Source organism: Pan troglodytes, chromosome 23 (assembly GCF_028858775.2).
Source record: "Pan troglodytes isolate AG18354 chromosome 23, NHGRI_mPanTro3-v2.0_pri, whole genome shotgun sequence".
NCBI lineage: Eukaryota > Metazoa > Chordata > Mammalia > Primates > Hominidae > Pan > Pan troglodytes.
Genome location: NC_086016.1, coordinates 46609945 through 46634156, shown reverse-complemented (window position 1 = coordinate 46634156; position 24212 = coordinate 46609945). Strand labels below are relative to the sequence as shown.

The following is a 24212-nucleotide window of genomic DNA, read 5'->3' as shown; positions in this document are numbered from 1 at the left end:
AAGTCCAGGGTGCAGGCAGGCAGGCTGCCCTGGCCCCAGCCCCTGGGAGGAGTTTAGATCCTATACGGGGACCCCGGATGTGAGCAGAGGATGTTCAAATGGAGGTGCAGCAGCTCTGATTAACGGTTTTAAGTTCAGGCCAGAGACCAAGACGGTCTGACCTGCAGAGGGGGCTCTGGGAGGTGAGGAGGTGGCAGACAGAGGGGGTTTCAGGAGGGGCTCCTGGGGCTGTTGTGGGGGGTGCAGTTTGCAGATCTCCAGGATGAACAGTCGGAAAGCTCAGGTGTGGCTGCGCCAGGCACTGGCCTCCATTCTTGCTGGCAAGCCGGCGTCTGGCTGTTCTCCATTGCTCCTCCCCTGCCTCTGTCCAGGCCCCGCTCCTCCCCCTACTTTCCTCCCCTCGTGCCCTGTCTCCTCCGTGCCTCAGGTGGGGGCATTGATTTGGTGCCTCTGGGGCAGTGATGAGGCAGTGGAATGTTCCTCCTCTCCCTCCTTCCCAGCACAGGCCGCGGTGCCTCCAGGCACATGCATGGGCTCTTCGGGGCCTGCAGGACTCGCCTTGGACACTGAGCCTGGCCAGGAGCTCTATGACTATTTCCTGTTGAATGCACATGGTCATCCCAGGGCAGAGGCACCACTGCCCCAGTCTTATGGTGAAGGGACAAGGCCCAGGGAGGTGACGGAGCAGGGAGAGCTGGGAAGGCGGCAGAGCTGGGCTGTGAATCTAGGTCCAAATGCCTGATGCTGCCTCTCACTCTCTTTTTTTTTTCCAGATGGAGTTTTGCTCTTGTTGCCCAGGCTGGAGTGCAATGGCGAGATCTCAGCTCACCACAACCTCTGCCTCCCGGGTTCAAGACATTCTCCTGCTTCAGCCTCCCGAGTAGCTGGGGTTACAGGCATGAGCGACCACGCCCAGCTCTACTAAAAAAATTTTGTATTTTTAATACAGACGGGGCTTCTCTATATCGGTCAGCTAGTTTCAAACTCCTGACCTCAGGTGATCCGCCCGCCTCGGCCTCTCAAAGTGCTGGGATTACAGGTGTGAGCCACTGCACTTGGCCCCGAGGCCACCTCTTAAGCACGGTGCCCCTGCCCCCTGCCTGGCTTCCTTCTCTCGCTAACTCACTGGCCAGCTGCACCTTGAAGAGGTGGGGCTGGAGGTCCATTTTCACTTCTGAAGGTCACCTGGGGCCATCTCGGAGGCAGAGCTGGGGTCTCTGCCCAGGGAGGCTCCTGTCTCTACACAGGAGGGGCTCCCCGTGGGAAAGGGGATTGGAAGCTGCGTTTGCAAAACCAGGACAGAAGAATAGGACCACCCACAAGCAAGGAAGGGCAGGAGGGAGAGGGTGGTGCCCCTTCCTCCCTGCAGCCTGCAACAGAGCCTCAAGCTTTCACAGATTTCACCTGAGGAGGGAAGAGCTGGCTCGAGCTTGGCTTTTAGTGTGGGGTCCTCAGGGATGCGATTTGCCTTTTGAATGTCCACCTGGTGGTCGTGGGGTTCCTGCGATCCCTGCCACTCACTGGCTGTATGACCGTCTTCATTACCTTGTGCACGGGGTAAGCTGATAAGTAGTTAATTGGAGAACAGTGGTGGGGAAGGGAAGAATGTTGGGTTGTCTGAAGCATCCAGGAAAATTGTATCTTCTGCATTGGTCCCCCATGCTTATCCTGACTGGATGTCCCCATCTCACCCTAACCGTAAAGGTAACCCTAACCCTAACCCTAACCCTAACCTTAATCCTAACTCCTCTAACTCCTCTAACTCCTCTAACTCCTCTAACTCCTCTAACTCCTCTAACTCCTCTAACTCTAACTCTAACTCTAACTCTAACTCCTCTAACTTAATTAACATTATTCTTCCCAGGTGGGTGTGTGCTGCCTTCTCTTCATCAACCACTAGGTGGCAGCAGTGCCCCACAGATCCCATCAGGCCGCCTGCAGGCGGAGACTGGAGAGCCACCGTCCCTCCTGGGGTTGCCTCACACCTGGCCCCCTTAGTGGGCGCCGTCCAGGACGGTTCTGGACGATGAAAATTCCAGCTGTGGGCCCTCCTAGGGCTGGGCTGGGGAAGCCACACTTGCGCCCCTCAGTGTTCCCCAAGGATCACCATGTAGCCCATCAGCAAACCCTTCCTGCTGTGTCTGACCCCTGCCCAGGCTGTGGGAGGGAGGCCCCCAGGTGAGGGGGGATGGCAGTCAGGGAAGTTTCCCAGGAGGGAGGCCCAGCGGGGAGGCGGCCAGCCTGCCCGGGCTGGGGGTGTGTGGGGGCAGCCTGAGGAGGAGGGCTGCATCCTGGGGCTGCCCACATCCAGGACCAGCCAAATAATGAGCTGGCCCAGCCAAGGTGAACCAGAATGGGGGCTCTCCTTCACCAATGACTAAGAATCTCAAGACAGGATGGCAGAGCACTCAACCCAGCGCGGGGTCCTCTGGTCATGGGCTCTGCCGGTTCCCTGCACGCCCCTTCCCAAATGTCTGGGGAAATGCTGTCCACAAAGTCTTACCCTCTGCCTGGTCAGCTCCCAGCAGCCCTGCCTGCCCTGGGATGGGCCAGCCTCATCCCCATTTTACAGAGGAGGAAACTGAGGCTCAGGGAGGGGAAGGGGCCTCCCTGGGAACCCCCATCCCTTTCATCTCCCGGGCCTTCTGCTCGTGAGCCACTGTCACTGCCATAGGAGCTGGGGGTTGGCCCTCAGAGTCCCAGGCCAGTCCCCACCCACCAGCGGTGTGTCCCTCCCCATCTGCCTCCCGATGGGGTGTGGAGAGGACCCCCTGGGATGCGTGAGTGAGGCTCCCGGCGCTCAGCGTCCAGCAAGTAATGATGATGATGAAAACAGTGACTCCATCACTTTAACAAACAGCCACTGTTGTTTCCATGACACTGGGAACCTGGACCACCTAGAACTGCCTCCTTCCAAGCGACACTGGGGCTGGCTCCCCATCTGAGCTGTCTGGAGACCCTGTGGCTGGCAGGCGACGCCATCCCCCCGCCCAGGTGCTCCCAGCCCCTAGACCTACTGCAGCCCGGGAGGGGCTGAGGGTGCGGTTCCCGCAGGGTCCGGGGTTCTTTCTGGCTCTTGGAAGAGTGTATGCCCTCTGATCCCCCCTAAATCCCACAGGGCCCTACCCTCTCTGGGCCTTCCCCATGGTTTGCCAGCATGGGGTCCGGCCTGAAATGGCCCTGAGAGGCCGCGAGCCCAGCCGGCCCCTCTGTGTGTGCCCAGGCCAGGCCCTTGGGCAGCGGCTCAGGGTACACTGGTGCTGCTGCCGGGCACCTGCCTTCTGACGGGGCCTTTGGGGTCAGGCAGTGGGTGTTGTTCAAGAGCAGCCTCGGGCCCTCCATGTTGCACGCTGACACGGCCTTGGCCACAGCACCCTACCGGCCCTCATCACCTGGGCTGCCTTTGGGAGGGACAGAGTGTGGGCAGCGCTGGACCCGTGGGGCCGTGTGCAGGGGAGCTGCTGCCACCCAAGGTCCCCAAGTCAGTTCTGCGGACTCACAGATGACCACAGCCTGGGGGACTTAAAACAACAGACATTTATTCAATCGCAGTTCTGGAGGCCAGAGGTCTGAAATCAAGGTGTCGGCAGAGCCAGGCTCCTCTGAGGGCTCAGGGGGACCTTTCCTGCCTCTCCCAGCTCCTGGGGGCCCCAGTTCCTTAGCTTGTGGTCGTGTCCCTCTCATTCTTCCTCCATCCTCACGTGGCCTCCCTCTGTGTCTTCTCCTCTTCTGTCTCTTACAAGGACACTGTCATGGGACTTAGGGCCCACCAGAAAAAATCCAGGATGCAATTAGATCCTGTCTCCAAATAAGGTCATGCTCACAGGTTCAGGGGATTAGGACGTGGGCAGTCCCCAGGCAGGCAGGGCAGAACTGGTTCAGACCCTGCAACCCACCTCCCGGCCCTGTGCCCCTCTGTCCTGGGGGCCCCCCTTCTCCATCTATGTTTGTCATTCACTATCAGCATCCGGAGGGGCTCCCCAGCCCCACTCTGGAGGGTCTACTGAATGGTCTCTGGTGGCCTCCACCAGCCTGGGCCTGGTGCTGAGCTGGCAGCAGAGGCCTGCCCGGGGAACCCCGAAGGGACTGAATATCCTGAATATCACCCTCCCCTTGCTACACCCTGGTTGTCACCAAAGCTCTGCCCAAACCTCAACTCCTCCTGGACACCGTCGCAGACCACCAGGCATGCTTGGGACTCCTCTGGCCTCCCTCTCTCCAGCCCAGACCACTCCATTGTGATCTCAGACTGGGGGCTCACCCAGGGCCCCAGGGGTCTAGCGCCCTGTGCTCCATCCCATAGCCTGGGACCCTCCCCCCAAGATGGCCCAGCAGGTGGTGGGAGAGCACCCATCCCTCCCCCCAGCACACAGAGAGGGCAGGCGGGGGCCCTCTGGCCCAGGAGCTTCTCCCCCACCGCTCACTCTCTGTCTTTGCACCGTGAAGACGGCCAAGGGGTGGCGCTCAGTCTCCAGAGCCGCCGTCACTCAGCCCGGCGATGCTCTTCAGCCTGGGCCCTGGTGGCGTGGCTGCCATCGGCTGCCGCCTTACACCCAGCACCCTGACATTTGGAACCCTCTGCAGTTTCTTGAAAAGACCTCCTTCTTGCCTCTGGGCTTTGCACGTGCCGTTCCCACTTTCCTGCTGCCCAGCCCCCCGAGGGCATGGGTCAGGGTACCCTGATGCCCCCGCCGGGTAAGACTCCATTGATGACAGCACAGTCCCACCTCTATGCCTCTGCCCACCCCATTTTTCTTCTTTGTGTTTCCTTCTTGTCCCCCAACTTTGTTTCTATTTCCTAATCTCTCTTTTGTTCTCTTTTTCTTTCTTTCTTTCTCTCTCTCTCCTTCCTTTCTTTTCTTTTTCTTTCTTCTTCCTTTCTTTTTTCTTTTCTTTCTTTTTTCTTCTCTCTCTCTCTCTGTCTCTCTCTCTCTCTCTCTCTATATATATATATATATGGTGTGTCACTCTGTCGCCTAGGCTGGAGTGCAGTCGTGCAATCTCGACTCACTGCAAACGCTGCCTCCTGGGTTCAAGTGATTCTCCCGCCTCAGTTTCCCAAGTAGCTGGGATTACAGGCACCCGCCACCATGCCTGGCTAATTTTTGTATTTTTAGTAGAGATGGGGTTTCACCATGTTCGCCAGGCTTGTCTCGAACTCCTGACCTCAGGTGATCTGCCCACCTCGGCCTCCCAAAGTGCTGGGATTACAGGCGTGAGCCACCATGCCCGGCCTCTTTCTCGTTTTTCTAATCTCAGCCAAAAAAAGACCTCCTCCCGGAAGCCTGCCCTGATTCCCTGGCAGAGCAGGCTCTTTCTTTCCTTGGAACCCCACCCTGTGGAAGCTGCCCCTTTCTCATGAAGTGGGGCACTCCGGCCTGAAGTTGGGGTCATGGATGTACCGGCCAAAGGTCTCCTGGTCCAGATGCCTTCGAGCCCCCACTTTCCCGAGGCCAGGCATGGAGTCTCAGATCTCAGGAGCCCAGTGCCCACCTGGGTGTTGAGCAGGAGTTCAGGGGACACTCACTGAGTCACCGCCAGACACCAGGCAGCGACGGCGTGATGGAGTGAAGTCGCTGACCCAGAAACCTGTCTCTGTGCAGGGCCAAGGGGGAGCAGGGCTGTGGAGAGCATGACCCCCTTGTTAAATCACGTCTGCCTTTATGCCTTGATACACCACACAGAGAGATGACGGGAGATACCACCAAGATGAGATGCCAGTGAGTCTTACTTTTGTTTGTATACTTTCCTGTATTGTTTGAAATTTTTTACAATGTTATTTTTATTATCCTATAAATCAATACAATTATTCCCAGCTTTGAAAAAGTGAAAGCCTTGAGTGATGTGGCTCCACTTCTCATTCCCACAGACCTGGGAGAGGCTCTGCAGGTCCCCTGGTGCCCACGTCTACCTGGCTTGTCCCCACAGGTGGGTTTTCTGAGACAAGGGGGCTTTTGGACACAGGTCTGTCCCCAGAGCCAGCCAGCAGCTCCAGAGAAGAGACAGCAGGTGCCCAGGACGATGCGGCTTAGTTGCCAGGTAACGGTGGTCACCATAGCAACAGCTGCCTCCTCAGAGGCCGCAGAAGCCTCGGCACCCCCCACCCTGCAGACCGGGGGTGGGGGAGGCAGTGGTGTGGGGCTGCCCCTGCCCACTCGGCCACCCACTTCTGGGGCTTTTCTTTCCCTTCCCCCTCCCACCCTTGCTTCGGGATCGGGGTGGGCTGTGGGGTGGGGGCCACCACGGCCCAGCCCTGGGATCTGCTCCTGGCCCTTCCATGGACTCTCCTGTGCCCCTGCCCTTTTTGGGGCTCAGTGTCCCCATCTGCCACATGTGGTGGCAGTCTCTGCTTTTCCCTCCCATTCACAAGTGTCTCTGGAGCGTCTGCCCCATGCCAGGCACTGCATTGGCCAGGGTGCCCCTTACTGCCTGGCATAGCGTGGGGTGTGTGATCGGGGCCCCAGGCTTGTTCGGGTAAGTGAGCAGTCACGAGTGTGGAAATGGAGAATCTCAGGGCTGGGGGCAGCAGAGCTGGGGTCTGGGGCCAGTTCTGCCTTGGGCCTCAGTTTCCCTGTGTGTGGCAGGAGTGAGTCTCCCTTGCCTGCCTCCATAAGGGCTGCTTTGAGACAAAGAGAAACAGGGGCTGGGAGCACAGGGAAGCAGCGGGGTCACTGCCTCCTCCCCGGAGACTGGGGCGCAGAGCAGGAGGGGTCAGTTCTTTCTCCCAATTTTCGTGCCGCCACGGTCTCCTCCACACTCGGCTCCCCTGCTGTGGCCCTTCACCTGGCTCCATCTCCTGGGCATTTATTTATTTATTATTATTTTTTGAGACAGAGTTTCGCTCTTGTCACCCAGGCTGGAGCGCAGGGGTGTGATCTCGGCTCACTGCAGCCTTCGCCTCCCGGGTTCAAGTGGTTCTCCTGCCTCAGCTTCCCAAGTAGCTGGGACTACAGGCATGCACCACCACGCCCGGATAATTTTATATTTTTAGTAGAGAGAGGGTTTCTCCATGTTGGTCAAGCTGGTCTTGAACTCCTGACCTCAGGTGATCCGCCCGCCTTGGCCTCCTAAAGTGCTGGGATTACAGGCATGAGCCACAGCACCTGGCCTCCCGGGCATTTAATTACACAATTGCCTGTTGCCCCATCCCCATCGTTGTGTCCCTGGCCGGTGCCTCTCCCCAGTCCCTCTGGACTGGGTGTTCAGTGCCTCTGCCTGCACACTGCAGCATCCCTGCTGTGCTGGGTGACCCAGGACAAGGCCCTAGGCCTCTCTGAGCCTGCGTCTCTTCGTCATCTCCGTGGGAGGTGTGTGTTTCCATCCCGGCGCATCCCAGCACCCTGACAGTAACTCGGGGAGGCTCCTGGTGGGGTCAGGGCACCTCACCTCTGACAGCCTGGGTTCCTCATCTGTGGCTGAGGGAGACCCAGTGGCCCTGTCCAAGGCCAAGGGGCTGCGGGGGGAGCCGGCATACATGAGGGGCCCGCCAGACCCACAGACACGGATCCAAGCCATCTGGGGACCCAGGCACTTCCGGGCCACCTGGCCCAATCGCATTTGTGTTTGCGCTCCATCCTTAACCCATTCTGCTCCTGTTCATCCATCATCCCCCAGTGTGTCGGCTTCTGGAAGGGTCTGTGGGGGCCCTGCCATCCCCAGGCCCTGCGTGGGCGGCTGTGATCCCAGGAGCAGCTGCCAGAGAGGCCCAATTTTGACCGTCGGAGGGGGATGTGTTAAGCGCTAGGCTTCCCTCATCCCCGATTAGTCGCCATGGCAACCTCCTAGCAACCACGCAAACAGGACGTGTGCAGCCAGCGCCGTGTGGTTGTCGGAAACGGGGACTCGCGGTGCCATCCGGGGTCACTTTGGGGAGGCCGAGGTCCAGGCCAAGGACCCGGAGCCCGGGAGCCGCCCGTCCGCCCCTTGTGTATTTCACTTTAAGTGACACCAGCATTGCCCAGAACACAATTCGACCCCGCCCAGCCGCAGCGCTGGGCGGGACCCTCAGCAGGTCTGCACGTCTGGGGGTCACAGCGGCCTCCTAGTTTCCGGGAACGCCGCCTGCACCGACAGGCTCTGCTGACCCCGCCAGTGTGTCTGAGCCTGGTTCCCGCCACGTGGGGTTTTGCGGGCGTCACTGAGAGCGGCCTGGGCCCCGTCGCAGCGCTGACCCTGTGCTCACCCCTGGGCTTCTCCCACCCCCGTGGGCACGCACACCACACCCACAGACTCATCCTGTACCCGCAGACACGCACCACGCACACTCCACACGCACGCTCCACAGTACACACACCTCACACAGACACACACCATGCACCACACACACTTCACACACACACACTCCACAGTACACACACCTCACAAAGACACACACCACGCACCACACACACACGCACTCCACAGTACACCTCACACACACCACGCACCACACACACACTCCACAGTACACACAACTCACACACACACCATGCAGCACACTTCACACACATACCACAGTACACACAACTCACACACACCATGCAGCACACACGCCTCACATGGACACACACCACACACCACACACTCTTCACACGCACACTCCACAGTACACACGCCTCACACACACACCACACACCACACACACTCATACACACTCCATAGTACACACACCTCACACAGACACACACCACGCACCACACACACTTCACACACACACACTCCACAGTACACACACCTCACACACACACCACGCACCACCCACACACTCCACAGTACACACAACTCACACACACACCATGTAGCACACACACCTCACATGGACACACATCACACACTGTTCACATGCACACTCCACAGTACACATGCCTCACACACACACCACGCACCACACACACTCATACACACTCCATAGTACACACACCTCACACAAACACACACCACGCATCACACACACTTCACACACACTCCACAGTACACACACCTCACACACACACCACACACCACACACACTCCACAGTACACACACCTCACAAAGACACACACCATGCACCACACACACACGCACTCCACAGTACACACACCTCACACACACACCACTCACCACACACACACTCCACAGTACACACAACTCACACACACACCATGCAGCACACACGCCTCACATGGACACACACCACACACCACACACTCTTCACACGCACACTCCACAGTACACACGCCTCACACACACACCACGCACCACACACACTCATACACACTCCATAGTACACACACCTCACACAGACACACACCACGCACCACACACACTTCACACACACACACTCCACAGTACACACACTGCACACGGACACACACCACGCACCACAAACACACACTCCACAGTACACACACCTCACACACACACCACACACCACACACACTTACACACATTCCACAGTACACACACCTCACATGGACACACACCACACATCACACACACTTCATACACACCCACTACACAGTATATGCACCTTACACAGACACACGATGCACCACACACACACTCCACAGTACACACACTTCACACAGACGTGCACCACGCACCACACACACACACTCCACAGTACGCACATCTCACACAGACACACATCACACACACTTCACACACACACTACACAGTACACACACCTCATGCAGACACACACCATGCTCCACACACACTCCACACACACACACTCCACACTACACACATTGCACATAGACACACACCATGCACCACACACCATGCTCGTTCACTCATGGACACATATACATCTACATACACACACACGTTACACAGTACACACACCTTACACAGACACACACATATACCACATACACACACCCACACACTCACTCCACAGGCCCCTCTGCTTGAAATTCCACCACACCCAACACCTCACACATTTTCGGTGGGCTGCCCAGAAAGGGTATTGGCTGATTGGAGCCCCCACCCCTGAGAAATCCACTGAGAGAGGCCCCCTGCGTCTCCCCCAACTCCCGCCTAGGAGCCCTGTCTATCTGTCCATCTGTCTGTCGGTCTGTCTGTCCGTCTGTTTGTCTGCACTCTCCAGTCCAGACCTCTCTGTAGCCCCAGGGAATTCAAAAGCTGCGGCTGCCCCTCAGGAGTGCAGGCACAGCATGGGAGGCAGGATGCACGCCCCTGCCCCTGCCCCTGCCCCTGCCCCTGCCCCTCCCTTCTCCCTCTGTGCCTGGAGAAGCCGCCGTCCAGCAGCCCCAGGCCAGCCACGGGCGCTCTGGGCCTCGGGGAGCCCGGACACCGCACGTGAGGCTGCTCTGCTGGGGCAGGTGGGTGCGTCTGGACCTCCCCAGGGTGCTGGGGGGAGGACGGGTGCACAGCAGCCTTGGTCCGGGTTGGCCCAGCCTGGCTGAAGGGACAGGGTGCCTTTTTCCTTTCGTAGAGTATGGTCGTGTCACCTTAATTTTCTGTTGTCTGCTGGGCACAGCTTCGTGCTGCTCCTCACTGCTGCACCCAGTGCCGGAAAGTGTGTGTGTGGCTTGAGTACATCTGGGTGTGAATGTGTGTGCCAGTGTTTCCGCCTAGGTGTGTGGTGTGTGGTGTGTATGAATGAGTGTGGTATGTGCATGAGGAGGTGTGTGGTGTGTGTGGTGGCTGTGTGTGGTGTGTGTGTGCACATGTGTGGTTGGTGTGTGTTTATGTGGCATGTGTGGCTGTGCATATGTGCTGTGCATGTGTGTGTGGTGTGTGTGTGCTGTGTGTGCCTTTGTGTACATGTGTGGTGTGTGTGTGTGTGGTGAATGTGTGTGTTGTGTGTGTCCAGTGTGGTGTGTGTGTGTGGTGTGTGTGTGTGGTGAATGTGTCTGGTGTGGTGTGTGTGTGTGCCTGTGTATACGTGGGTGGTGTGTCTGTGTCTGCTGTGTGTGTGTACATGTGTGGTATGTCTGTGTGTGGTGAATGTGTGTGTTGTGTGTGTGTGTTGAGTGTGGTGTGTGTGAGGTGTGTGTGTGGTGTGTGTGTTTGTGTGGTGAATGTGTCTGGTGTGGTGTGTGTGTGTCTGTGTCTGGTGTGTGTGTGTACATGCGTGGTGTGTCTGTGTGTGTGGCGAATGTGTGTGTCATGTGTGTGTCTGGTATGGTGTGTATGTGGTGTGTGTGGTGAATGTGTCTGGTGGTGTGTGTGTGTGCCTGTGTGTACGTGTGTGGTATGCCTGTGTGGTGCGTGTGTGTGTACATGTGTGGTGTGTCTGTGTGTGTGGTGAATCTGTGTCTGGTGTGTGTGTGTATGTGCACGCCTGTGTGTATATGTGTGGTGTGTCTGTGTGGTGAATGTATGTCTGGTGTGTGTGTGTGTGTATGTGTGCGCCTGTGTGTACGTGTGTGGTGTGTCTCTGTGTGGTGAATGTGTGTCTGGTGTGTGTGTGTACGTATGCCCCTGTGTGTACGCGTGTGCTGTGGCTGTCTGGTGTGTGTGTCCAGTGTGGAGTGGTGTGTGTGTGCGTGTGTGCGTGTGTGCATACCTGTGTGTATGTGTGTGGTGTGTCGGTGTGTCTGGTGGGTGGTGCATGTGTGGGGCAGGGAGGGTGGATGTGGCAGTCTCAGGGCCTCTGGGAACAGGAAGTGGCTGTGTGGAGAGGGGCCCCGGGTTGGCCCGGGTGGGGACTCATCCTGGTTCCCTCCTTCCCAGACTGACCTGGGTGGAGACTTATCCTGGCCGCCTCCCTCCCAAGCTGACCTGGATGGGGAGTCATCCTGCCTCCCTTCCTCCCGGGCTGGCCTGGGTGGGGGCTCTTCCTGGCCGCCTCCCTCCCTGACTGAGCTTGGTCATTCCTGCCCCGACTTTTGTTTCCTGGCTCACGGGTGTGAGCTGGTGTGCAGGTGTGTTGGGTGGAAGGTTCCAGAACCAGAGGTCAGAAGCCCTCCCTGCCTACACTTTCCTCCTCCCATTCCTTTGCCGGGCAGAAGAGCAGGTAGCAAAGGTTCCCAGGTGGCCCGGTGCCTTGGGCTCTGGCATGCCTGTGTCTGCACCTGGGGACTGATGGGGTGGGGACCGGGAGCCTCAGCTGTGGGGCCAGCGTGGGCACCCCACGCAGTGCTAAGATGTGGAGAGGGCGACTTTGTTGCTTAATTATGAACAGGTGGCCTTTGATCTCTAAGGTGTCCTGGTGGCCTGGCTCTCTGTTTCCTTAGCAGGCACTGGGAGTCCTCCTGTTGAGAAACTGCTCAAGGGAGGTGCATTTACTAGGGACACGGAGAACCCCCAGCTTGGCTCCCCATGGATTTGTGGCTGCACTGGCCTGTCACCGGCCATTCCGGGCATAAGCGGGGTTGGGGAGAAGTGTCCCTAAAAAAGAGGACTTGACCAGAAGGGAGAGGGCTCCAAGGACAGCAGGATTGGAGGTCAGTCTAAAGGTCAGAGCTCGTTTTTCCATTCTCTGTCCGAGTCTGGAGGTGGAGGGACTGGCCCGAGTCCTATAGCCAGGTGTGGGCAGAGTCACTGAAACCCGAGTCTCCAGAGTCCTGGGCTCCTTCTGGAGACAAACCAAGCACCAGGGAGAATCCTCAGATCCCTCCTGATGCTCAGGGCCCAACCTGCAGGCCTGGGCAAAAACCTCTTCTTTCCCTGGGCACAGATCCCCCCCGGGAGGTGCAGGGACCATTTACCGTACTCCCTGGAAGCCGGGCCCCTGGCTGAGTGCTCTCCATGGATGACCTCAGCTGACCCACCTGGCCACCTATAGAGGAGGATCCTGTTCTCAGAGAGGGTGAAGTCACCTCCACAGGGACAGGGAGCTGGAGAGACAGGGGGGTTCTGAGCTTGGCTCAGACACCATAACTGCCCTCTTCTGCATGCTGGAAGCCCAACTTCGAGGGACTGGTGGATTCAGTTCCTGGCAAGGGCTCTCTCCTTGGGTTTGCAGGTGGCCACTGGGTCCTCACAGGGGGCTGGAGAGACAGGACCCCAGTGCACCCACTCTCAGCAAACCCCCACACTAGTGCTGTCATTAAATGTGTTAAATGACAATTAGCCGTGTCATGCTGTTTATTATCCCTACTGTTGCATTGTGAGTTTGTGCGTGGTGCTATCCCTGCTACTGCGATCACTTTTGTTATGGTTGTGATTATCAAAATTATTGTTGTTTCTACAGTCACTGTTATTGTTGCATTTATTATCGCCGCTTTAATTGTTTTTCCTCTTTGGTGCCGACTCTGCCGGCTGTGTGCCAACTTCCCATGCAGCCGCGGTTCTCAGCACAGCGACTTTGCCCCCCAGGAGACACTTGACAATGTGTGGAAACATTTCTGGTTGTCACAGTTGTGGGGAGGTGGGCTGCTGGCGCTACTGCGTAGAGACCAGAGGCGTGGTTGGAGCCTGGGATGCACAGGTCAGGCCCCACCACAGGGAGTTACCTTGCACAAAATGTCAATGGCGCCCTGGCTTCCACATCATCTAGAGCAGCTGGAGCCCTTTGCTGGGGCAGCAGGGAGTTGAGGTGGGGGAGCGGGTTCAGGTTTCTAGAGTCTTCTTTGGGAAAATGAGCATGGGGTCGTCATGGTTAAAGCTCTGCAAACCAGACCTCTGGGTTCCTACTTGGCTTCAACATTTTCCTGCTGTGTAGACTTAGCCTGCCTGGGATTCTAGAATGAAATAACATAGACTAGGGGCTTAAACAAAGGATGTTCATCTCTCATAATTCTGTATGCTGGAAGCCCAACTTCGAGGGGCTGGTGGATTCAGGTCCTGGCAAGGGCTCTCTCCTTGGGTTTGCAGATGGCCACTGGGTCCTCACAAGGGAGAGGGAGAGAGAGGAGCATGAAGGGGAGGAGGAGGAAGAGAGCAGTTACAGTGTCTCTTCCTCTTCTTATAAGGCCACTAATCCCATCACAGGGCCCCATCCTTATCTAAACCTAATCACATCCCAAACACTCCACCTCCATATACTGTACTATCACATTGGAGGTTAGCTTCTTCTTTTTTTTTTTCTTTTTTTTTTGACAGAGTCTCACTCTTTTGCCCAGGCTGGAGTACAGTGGTGTAATCATAGCTCACTGCAGCCTCAACCTCCTGGGCTCGAGCAATCCTCCTACCTCAGCCTCCTGGGTAGCTGGGAGCACAGGCATGCACCACTACACTGGCTAAGGTTTTAAAACATTTTTTGTACAGAAAAGGTTTGGCCATGTTGCCCAGGCTGGTCTTAAAGTCCTGGGTTTAAGAGCTCCTCCTGCCTTGGCCTCCCAATGTGCTTGGTTTGTAGGCATGAGCCACTGCACCTGGTCTCAAAGCTTCAACATATGAATTTGGGGGGACACATTCAGTCCATAACATGTGTGATCTTTTTTCAAAATTTATTTTTGCTATAAAAAATGTATGATAACATACATACACATCTATACACCCTTGTGGCTGCCGCCTGGCCAAGGTGTCCTTGTGTTCTCTCTCCCTCAGCACATTTCCTACCCTGGTGGTGCCACGGCTTCTGGCACTGCAGGTAGTTTTGTCTGTTCTTGAGCTTCACGTCCCCAGAATCATCCCAGCCAGAGCCATTTCTGTCTGAGTTCTTCTGTTTATCATTATTCTCACAAGATCTGCCCATTTACAAAAAGGAGCAGTTGTTTATTCCCTTTTTATTTGTATTATTCTATTGTATGAATATACCCTAATTTGCCATCCCTTCTCCTATTGATGGATAGTGGGTTTGTTTTCAGTTTTTGTCTACTTTGAAAAAAGCTGTTATGAATTTTCTTTTCTTTTTTTTTTGAGGTGGAGTCTCACTCTGTCACTCAGGCTGGAGTGCAGTGGCACGATCTTGGCCCACTGCAACCTCCGCTTCCTGGGTTCAAGCAATTCTCCTGCCTTAGCCTCCCGGGTAGCTGGGATACAGGCAGGCTCCACCACGCCGAGCTAATTTTTGTATTTTTAGTAGAGATGGGGTTTCACCATGTTGGCCAGGCTGGTCTTGAACTCCCGACCTGAGGTGATCCACTCGCCTCAGTCTCCCAAAGTGCTGGGATTACAGGCATGAGCCACCACGCCTGACTGAATTTTATTTTATATGCCTTTGGTGGACACAAGATCTCATTACTTTTGGGTATATACTTAGGAGTGGAATTGCTGGGCCAAAGGGTTGGACTCAATGTAGCTTTCGTAGGTGCTTCCAAACCTTTTTATAAAGTAGTTATTTGGTATCTTCAAAAAATTTTAAGTAGACCTTTTTAAAGAACATTTGTAGACTTACAAGTGAAATTAAGATGATAATACAGAGAGTTCCCACACACCCTGCCCCTAGTTCCCCTATTTTTAGCATCTTGCATCAGCATGGTACATTTGATGCGAGTATTAAACCAATGTTGCTAACGTTCTCATTAACAAAAGCCCATATTTTATTCAGTTTTCTTCGTTTTTAACCTAACATCCTTTTTCTGATCCAAGATCCCACTCAGGATCCCACATGACATTTAGTTGTCATGTCCCATTAGATTCCTCTGGGTGGTGACAGCCTTTTTTTTTTTTAAATTGGCCATCTTTAAAGAAAATGTTAATTAAAAACATACAGATAATTGTAGATGCACACACAGTTGTAAGAAGTAATAGGCCGGGTGTGGTGGCTCACACCTTTAATCCCAGCACTTTGGGAGGCTGAGGCAGGAGGATCATGAGATCAAGAGATTGAGATTATCCTGGCCAACATGGTGAAACCCTGTCTCTACTAAAAATACAAAAATTAGTTGGGCAAGGTGGCACACAGCCGTAGTCCCAACTACTTGGGAGGCTGAGGCAGGAGAATCGCTTGAACCCAGGAGGTGGAGGTTGCAGTGAGCCGAGATCGCACCACTGCACTCCAGTGCAGGGCGAGAGTCTGTCTCAAAAAAAAAAAAAAAAAAAAAAAAGAAGTAATAGCAAGGAGGCCAGGTGCAGTGGCTCACACCTATAATCTCAGCAGTTTGGGAGGCTGAGGTGGGCAGATCACTTAAGGCCAGGAGTTCAGGACCAGCCTGACCAACATGGTGAAACCCGATCTCTACTAAAAATTAGCCGGTCATGGTGGTGCACCCCTGTAATCCCAGCTACTCAGGAGGCTTAGGCAGGAGAATCACTTGAACCCAGTGTGGAAAGTAAAAAGATTCCTCTTCAAAGTTTCCCTTCTTGTTAAAGAATAAATCATAAGTGTTAGAAATAATAGTTTCTTTTAAAGACTAACTTCCTTCAAGCCTCCTTGCTTTGTGCTAATAACTGTTTGTTAAGCCCTATCCTATGTAGCTTTTAGATATAAGGGAATGAGTGCATTCTATGTCCTTGTACTTTAACCAAGGTATTTGTTCTAGACATGCTCAGGCGTGTCCCAGCTCACAGCTTATGCACCTTCTTTATTTGGAAATGTTATTACTTCTCTAAGTCTTTTCATAAGCAACTTCCTCTTTTCCTTTGTTCTCCCTTGACTTTACCTATTTAGGAAAGTTTTAAGTTATTAACCAGTCACGTTTAGCTTAGATTATGAGGTCCAGCTCCAGCCAATGGAGACAGGACACAGTAGCAGGGACAAACTGCATGAGGGATAAAAATTGCTTCCCTCCTTTGTTCAGGTGTGCTCTCGCCATTGTTGCATCTGTGAGGAGCACCCTTTCTGCAGAAAGCAAAGTTGCCTTGCTGAGAAAATTCTTTGAGCTCTAGTTGTTCTTTTCAGCACCGAGGAACAAGAATTTCTAAGGGAATAAGCATTTTACTTATAACCACCCAGGAGGCAGAGGTTGCAGTGAGCAGAGATGGCACCACTGCACTCCAGCCTGGGCAACAGAGCAAGACTCTGTCTCAAAAAAAAAAAAAAAAAAAGAAGAACAGGAAGGTGTCCTTTACACATTTTGCCCAGTTTCCCTCGATGGCAATATTTTGCAAAACTATAGTACAATGATAGTACAACCAGGAAATAGACACTGGGGCAATCCACCAATCCTATTCAGATTTCTCCAGTTTGCTTGTACTAGTGTGTATATGTGTGTGCGTGTGTGTGTGAATTCTGTACAGCTTTATCATTTGTGCAGGTTCCGGTCTCCACCACCCCGTCATGGTGTGGAAGAGCTCCATCATCATGAGAATCCTTGGAGTTGGAGTTACCTTTTTATGGCCACACCCACCCCTCTTCCACATCCCTAATCCCTGGCACCACCTATCTGTCCTCCAATTCTGAAGTTTTTTCATTACAAAAATGTATACACGGAATTGTGCTGCATCGTACTTTTTGGGATTGCTTTTATTCACTCAGCCTAATTCCCTGGATTCCTCCAGTTTGCTGAGTGGATCAATAGTTCCTTTTTACTGCAGAGTAGGGTCCCACGGCCTGGATGTTCCTGTTTCTTTCTTTCTTTCTTTTTTTGAGATGGAATTTCCCTCTCGTTGCCCAGGCTGGATTACAATGGCATGATCTTGGCTTACTGCAACCTCTGCCTCCTGGGTTCAAGTGATTCTCCTGCCTCAGCCTCCCAAGTAGCTGGGATTACAGGCATGCGCCACCACGCCCAGCTAATTTTGTGTTTTTAGTAGAGACAGGGTTTATCCATGTTGGCCAGGCTGGTCTCGAACTCCTGACCTCAGGTGATCTGCCTGCCTTGGCCTCCCAAAGTGCTGGGATTACAGCCGTGAGCCACCGCGCCTGGCCTGGATGTTCCTGTTTCTTTAACCATTGGTGGATGAAGGACATCAGGGCTGTTTCCGGTTTTGGCTATGACAAGTCAAGCTGCTATGAACCCTTGTGTACAGGTTTTTGTGCAGATGTTTTATTTCTTTAAGACAAGTGCCCAGGAATGCAATTGCTGGGTCACAAGGTAATTATATGTTTAGATTTTTTTTTTTTTTTTGAGACGGAGTTTTGCTCTTGTTGCCCAGCTGGAGTGCAGTGGCATGATCTCAGCTCACTGCAACCTCTGCCTCTGGGGTTCAAACGATTCTCCTGCCTCAGCCTCCCGAGTAGCTGGGATTACAGGCATGCACCACCATGCCTGGCTAATTTTTTTGTATTTTCAGTAGACAGGGTTTCATTACGTTGGCCAGGCTGGTCTCGAACTCCCAAAGTGCTGGGATTACAGATGTGAGCCACCGCGCTCGGCCTATGTTTAGATTTTTTAAGAAATCGCCAAGCTGTTTTTCCAGTGTGTCTGTCCCAAGACATCCATAGCAGCAGCGTATCATGATCCGGGTTCTTCACATCCTTGTGAGTGTCTGGTGTCATTATTTTTCATTTTAGCCATTCTGTTAGGTGTGTGGGAGAGGTGTGATATTGAGTTAGTTACTTCACTTCTCTGAGCTCTATGTCCTCATCATGGGCCATCTGATACGGCTGTCAGAAATGCTGGTGAAGTAAACACGTGTAAAGAACTTGGAACGATGCCTGCTCTGTTAAGAGGGCTCCTAACACCTTAATAATTATGATCACATTGAACTGTACGAAATTGCCAATGTGGGATCACTTTTGGCCCATAAAAACCCTGAGACTTGATACAGCTCCTCCTCATATTGTTATTAAGGATCAAATGTCTGCATGATTCAGAGTGCAGGGCAGACGTGTCCCTCCTGCCTCTGCACCAGCTGGGTGGGCTCCTTGGTCCTCACCTGCAGGGAGGGCTTTGGTGCCCGGTGAGCCACTGGGCTTCCCCAGCAAGCCACAGCTTGTCACCTGAGGTCAGGGCAGAGGAGGAGCTAGAAGATTCATCTGGTCACTGAGTAGAGTAGGCAGGGGGTGGGGGAGAAGAGTTGTTGGGCACTGTGCCAGTGGGTGGCTGGGTGATGGGCGTGGTGGGCAGGGCCTGGGCCAGCTCATACTGTGCCCATGGGTGGCTGGGTGATGGATGTGGTGGGCAGGGCCTGGGCCAGCTCATACTGTGCCCATGGATGGCTGGGTGATGGGCGTGGTGGGCAGGGCCTGGGCCAGCTCATACTGTGCCCATGGATGGCTGGGTGATGGATGTGGTGGGCAGGGCCTGGGCCAGCTCACACTGTGCCCATGGATGACTGGGTGATGGACATGGTGGGCAGGGCCTGGACCAGCTCTCTTGAGTCCTGGGTTTTCCTACCTCTGATCTGGGGTGGGGCGTGGTGGCACCAGATCCTTCCTCTTTGAGCTCCACTGTTCCAGTGCCCACTGAGGGGCCGTCACGGGGTGATAGGGGTCGGGATGTGGTGGTACTCTGGACAGCTCCTAGGTGCTGGGCAGATGTGCAAGGGTTTCATTATTATGGACAAGCATTTGGAGAGCAGAGCCCAGCCTCCTGCAAGTGGGGATCTGTTCAGAGGGACAGCCTAAGACCCCCTCGGGGAAGGGCGCTGCCTGCAGAGCTACCAAGATGCTGGAAACCTTGGACTGGCCCGTGCATGAGGGTGATCTGCAGGGCCTGGCTGCTCTCTGCCGAGCCCTCCAGAAGGGATGGGGCCATGCCCAGGCATCTCTGTGTCCCCAGGGGCCCAAGGAAGGGGCTCCGTGAGGTTGGCCAAGCAGCCGAGTCATAAGAAGCTTCATTTATGGGGGACGGTGCTGCTTCCAGAACACACTCTCCTCCATCTCCTTAAGGGCAAATGACCTTATAAGGGAGTCCTGGCACCTTTCCAATTTTTCAGGCTCAAGAGAGGCTCCCTCAATGAGGCAAGCAGAGTCCCTGCCCAGAGCCCCCAACTCCACACCTCCCCAGGATGCAGGCCCAGGAGAGGCCCCCTCGATGAGGTGAGCAGAGTCCCTTCCCGGAGCCCCCCAACTCCACACCTCCCCAGGACGCAGGCCCAGGAGAGGCCACACCCTTGTTTCTCTCCCGCTTCCCCAGCATGGCCTCAAGAATGCGGGAAACAGTTCTGGAGACAGTCAGATGAGTGTCTCACTGGTATCTTCCCCTGCCCAAGGACCCCCGTACCCCACCTATCCCACCCTCTCCAGGCTGAAGCCTCCAGGGCTGAAAGCCAGGCCACCGGTCTAGCACTTGGGGGGTCCAGAGGCCCCATCATACCCTCCCCTGCTGTCTTGTGGGGAACCAGGGTGGGAGCTGCCCTTGGAAGCAGTCCAGGAGAGGGGACGCTCCCTCTGATTGTTATGCAAATTGCTGGGCTTCGCTGATTACCATACATGCATATTAATCCTGCCTGGGCTGGGATGGGACAGGCTGTCTGGGCCTCATGGCAGGCTGCTTCGGGGCTGGTTTGGGAGCAGTTGAAAAGCAAAGGAAAGGAGGCTGACTCTCTCTGGCCCTGCTTAAGTGAAAGGTAGATGAGGGTTTTGTCTCCAGGGGCCCTGCTGGGTTCAAGGTGCCAGATGTCTGTGGAGCCCCAGGAGGGTGGAGCACTGGCAGGCACACCTGGTGGGCTTGGAGGTGGGGCATAAGGGGATCTGGCCCCAGGGCATCCTTAGCGTGGTGACTAGCGTACCCCGGGGAACAGGCAGATGGAGGGTGAGGGTCAGGGCAGGAGGAGTCCACTGCCTGGACAGAATGGAGCCTGGACAGAATGGGCTGGCCTGGAGGGCACCGGCGCTACTCTGCTGCCCAAGTTCCACTCCTGGATTCTGATATCAGCAACGCTCTGGAAGGCAGGACAGAGCATCCCCATTCTACAGATGAGAATGCAGAGGCTCAGACAGGGGAAGAGGCTTCCCCGAGGCCACACAGCGGGAGAGGGCTGGCACTGGAGCCCAGGCCTGCCTCAACGAGGGGTCCCCTCAGGTCCGTTCTGTGTCATGGAGTGGGAGGCTGGCCTGACCTGACAGCCAGCAGGTGAGGGCTCAGCTCTGTCTCTCTGACCTGGGAGAAGTTGTGGTTCCCCTGATATGTGTGGGTTTCCTCCCTGGGAGATGCGCAAATCATCACACCTGCCCACTCGGCCACCGTGAGTGTTAAATGACAGAGCTCTAGGAATATACCTTGCTCTAGCTGTTGTTGCTGGTCCTGGGAGCAGAAGTCGGGCGGGGAAGGGAAATGGGGCATCACCAAGGGGTCCTCTAGCAGTGCCTTAGGATCGGGAGAGGCTGCTGTGGCTGGGACCCAGTCTCAGACATCCAGAGCCTTCAGAACTTAGGGGCCCCAGAGAAGTCACTGAAGCTTCGTTTGTGGGGGATGTTGCTGTTTCCAGAACACTCTCCCACCTCCTGGATTCCGTCGGGTGAGGTTTTAAAGTCATACTCACAGGTGCTGGGGGTGAGGATCTCAACCTGTTTAGGGGACCGCATTTGTACCCACACCTCCCTTCCCTGCCGCACCTGACCCTGTGCCCCTTTGCTGTCTAGAAGCTTCCTTTCTGCCCCATTTCTGGGGCCCCTTCCCTCTGAACGCCCCTTCCAGGCCTCCTCTTGGCCGTGTGTGTTCGGGGCCTGTCCCGGCTACCTCCGCTCTTTCTGTGCCTCTCTCTGGGTCAACTCAAATTCTGATGGCTCCTGGTATCTCCATGACCCCAACTCTCTCATCTGAGCTCTGCCTATGCCCTCCTGCAACCCCTATCCATCCTCAGCCTTTGCATCCCCCGAGGAAGCCCCAGGCCCCTCAGTTCACCGCAGGCTGAGCCTCCCGTCTCCCCTGGGGCTGCCGTTTTAGCTGCCCAGGCCAGGCACTGGGCGCCATGTCTGACCCTCCTCCTCCTCCATCCCCATCCTCCTTCCCCACCACCGGCCATCCCTCTGCTCCATCCCTGCTCAGGTCTCGCCTCCTCCCTGGGCCCCTGCCTGCACCTGACTGTTCTGCAGCCTCCACTCTCCTCCCTGGCAGTTTGCTGATGTCAATGCTGCAGGTGGCCCAGGCACTGCTACCCCTGGGCGAGGGGGTCTCCGTTTTCCAAATCTTGCTTTTTCACCACTGGAGCCCACCTTCTTATCCTCTTAGGTTGCCACGAAACATCCAATATTTGAAAGTGTTCTATGGACCTCAAATGGCATGAGACACCTTAAAATGTTTGCTGGATGGCAGTAGGAGGGTAGAGCCCTGGCGGGCACACCTGGTGGTGGGCTTGGAGGCGGTAGGAGGGTAGAGCCCTGGCGGGCACACCTGGTGGTGGGCTTGGAGGCAGGGCGTAAGGAGACCTGCCCCCAGGTAGGAGGGAGGGGAAGGGAGGGAAGCCACAAGCTGCATGTGGCCGGAGGGGGTGAGGGTGCGAGGCAGGGAGGCCGGCCAGGTGGGTGCAGAGGGGCAGCAGGATGTGGGGGCTCCTGATGACACTGTCCTGTCTCTGCCCTCAGAGGCTCTGCTGCTCATGTTCATGGAGTCCCACGGCCACCAGGCCCTTTGAATCTCGAGTTTCTGGCTTCAGATGCCCCCAGGTTTCCAGAAGTCAAGATTTCTAACAAATGGACCCAAACCCCAAGCCAGCACCTGGAAGTGGCAGCAACACGGCTGTGTGGACCCGGGTGCTGGGAACCTTCTGGAGGCAGCTGGACACAGGGGCTGCCGGTGCGGAGAGGGACGCTGCTCATTTTGACATTTCATCTGAATAACGTTCCAAGTGTTCTAATGAAAGCCTCTGCGCTCCCTTTGAAATACTAGCAATTACAAAGATGAATAATTGCATGATAAATATTAATTTGCACCATCGTAATGAGGCCCAGAAGCATCCTGCTGCTAAGTGAGAATTTAGCTCTTTCCCCTCCCGGGCAGGGGAGGTGCTGCTCACAGCCCCTGGGGGATGCTGCCCTGCTCTGAGAGGCCCAGTACCACCGTGGCCAGCTCGCTGGGTGGGACAGCGGCAAGCCCGAGCACCACCCTGTTTCTGCCACTACCTCGCTTGATGACAAAGGGCACATTGCTTCCCTCCTCTGGGCATTGTCTATTTGAGTTTTCCAAATAGACAATGGCGAAATTGGGTGAGATGACCTCTAAGGGCTCTGCCAACTCAGGCAGTCCAGGAGGTGATGTCTAGAATTCCAGACTGCCTGTGGTCTACTGGTGGGAAATCCACCCCGTCCAGAGCCTCCCCTCCAGGCGCCCTCTCTCTGGGTGCTCCCGCTGTGCCTGGCATCTGGGAGACGAGCGGGTATTTGCTGAATGAAAAGCGATATCCCTTTGCCCAGAAACAGCATCTCACAGCTTTTCTTCCTTGGTCTTCACGAAATCAAAACTGACAAGTTGCCCTCCTTCCAGCTGAGTAAGTGTGGCCATCACACCCCACCCTCAGGAAGGAGGAAAAAGTGGCAGCTTGCAGCAGAGATGGAACATCCCCAAACCACAGTGACAGCACAAAGGGCTGCCTGTCTGGTTCCAGTCCCCCAAGTAAAGGACACCTGGAGCCTTCGCAGAGGCCGCTGCTTCCCCTAACGGCCCTGCCTTTTGGCGCTGAGTGTCTGCAGACCTTTGGCGACCTTTGCAATTATGATCCTCGCAGCCGAGAGCTGCACCTCTTCCATCTTAAGCAGTGAACCCAGGATGCTTGGCCATCTTGGGGCTTGTTTTTTCCTCTAAACACCTGCTGTGTGTTTTATTGGGCAAGCCGTCCTTTCTGCGTCTGGGCTCCCTTGAGTCTGCAAACCTTCTTCTCTGAGTATCGTCCACTGCTGGATCTGATCCTCTGGCAAGGATCAGATTCCCCGTGTCTGCCACCCAGCAGGGAGCATGCGGGGCCACTGAAGGCACTTCCCCCAGAAATACAGCAGCCAGGCTCCAGTCAGAGGCAAACATGTCAGAAACCACACACACACACATGCTACATGCCCATGAGGCTGAGGTTCCAGACCATGGGGCTGTGTGTGTGGCCTCAGAAGTGCATCTTGTGGGCTCTCTGTGCCCTCATGCCCCTCCTCCCCAGGGTGGCCTCATGCAGCAAGAGAAGGGCTGTGTATGTGTGTATGTGTGTGTGTGGTATCTGTGTGGTATATGGTGTTTGGTGTGTGTGTGTTTGATGTGTGTGTTTGATGTGTGTGTGATGTGTGATGTGTGTGTGGTGTGTGGTGTGTATGAGATGTGTGTGTGTGCAGGGTGTGTGTGGTGTATGATGTATGTGGTACATGGTGTGTGTGTGTGACGTGATATGTGGCACATGGTTTGTGGTGTGTGGCATGAGATGTGTGTATGGTATATGTGTGCTATATGGTGTGTGTGTGGTATATGTGTGTGGTGCATGTGTGTGTAATGTGTGGTGTATGGTGTATGTGGTGTGTGCATGTGATATGTGGTGTGTGCCATGTGATGTGTGTGGTGTGTGTATGCTGTATGTGGTGTATGTGTGTGACATGTGTGGTATGTGATGTGTGTGGTGTGTGTATGATGTATGTGGTGTATGTGTGTGATAT

General features: G+C 55.1%; 1 long non-coding RNA gene across 3 annotated transcripts; it reads left to right on the top strand.

Annotated features, from left to right (window-relative positions):
* The first annotated feature begins 2891 nt into the window (after positions 1-2891).
* Positions 2892-22492, top strand: LOC104003801 (uncharacterized). 3 transcript variants are annotated; one of them, XR_001712749.4, is made up of 6 exons: positions 4264-4695; positions 5604-5720; positions 5870-6039; positions 19580-19682; positions 21817-21907; positions 22170-22492. It is a non-coding gene; the product is annotated as an uncharacterized LOC104003801 (long non-coding RNA). The 3 variants fall into 3 exon arrangements; XR_001712750.4 differs by lacking the exons at positions 4264-4695; positions 21817-21907 and adding an exon at positions 2892-2994; XR_010156223.1 differs by lacking the exon at positions 21817-21907 and having other exon boundaries at positions 4288-4695.
* The last annotated feature ends 1720 nt before the right edge of the window (positions 22493-24212 follow it).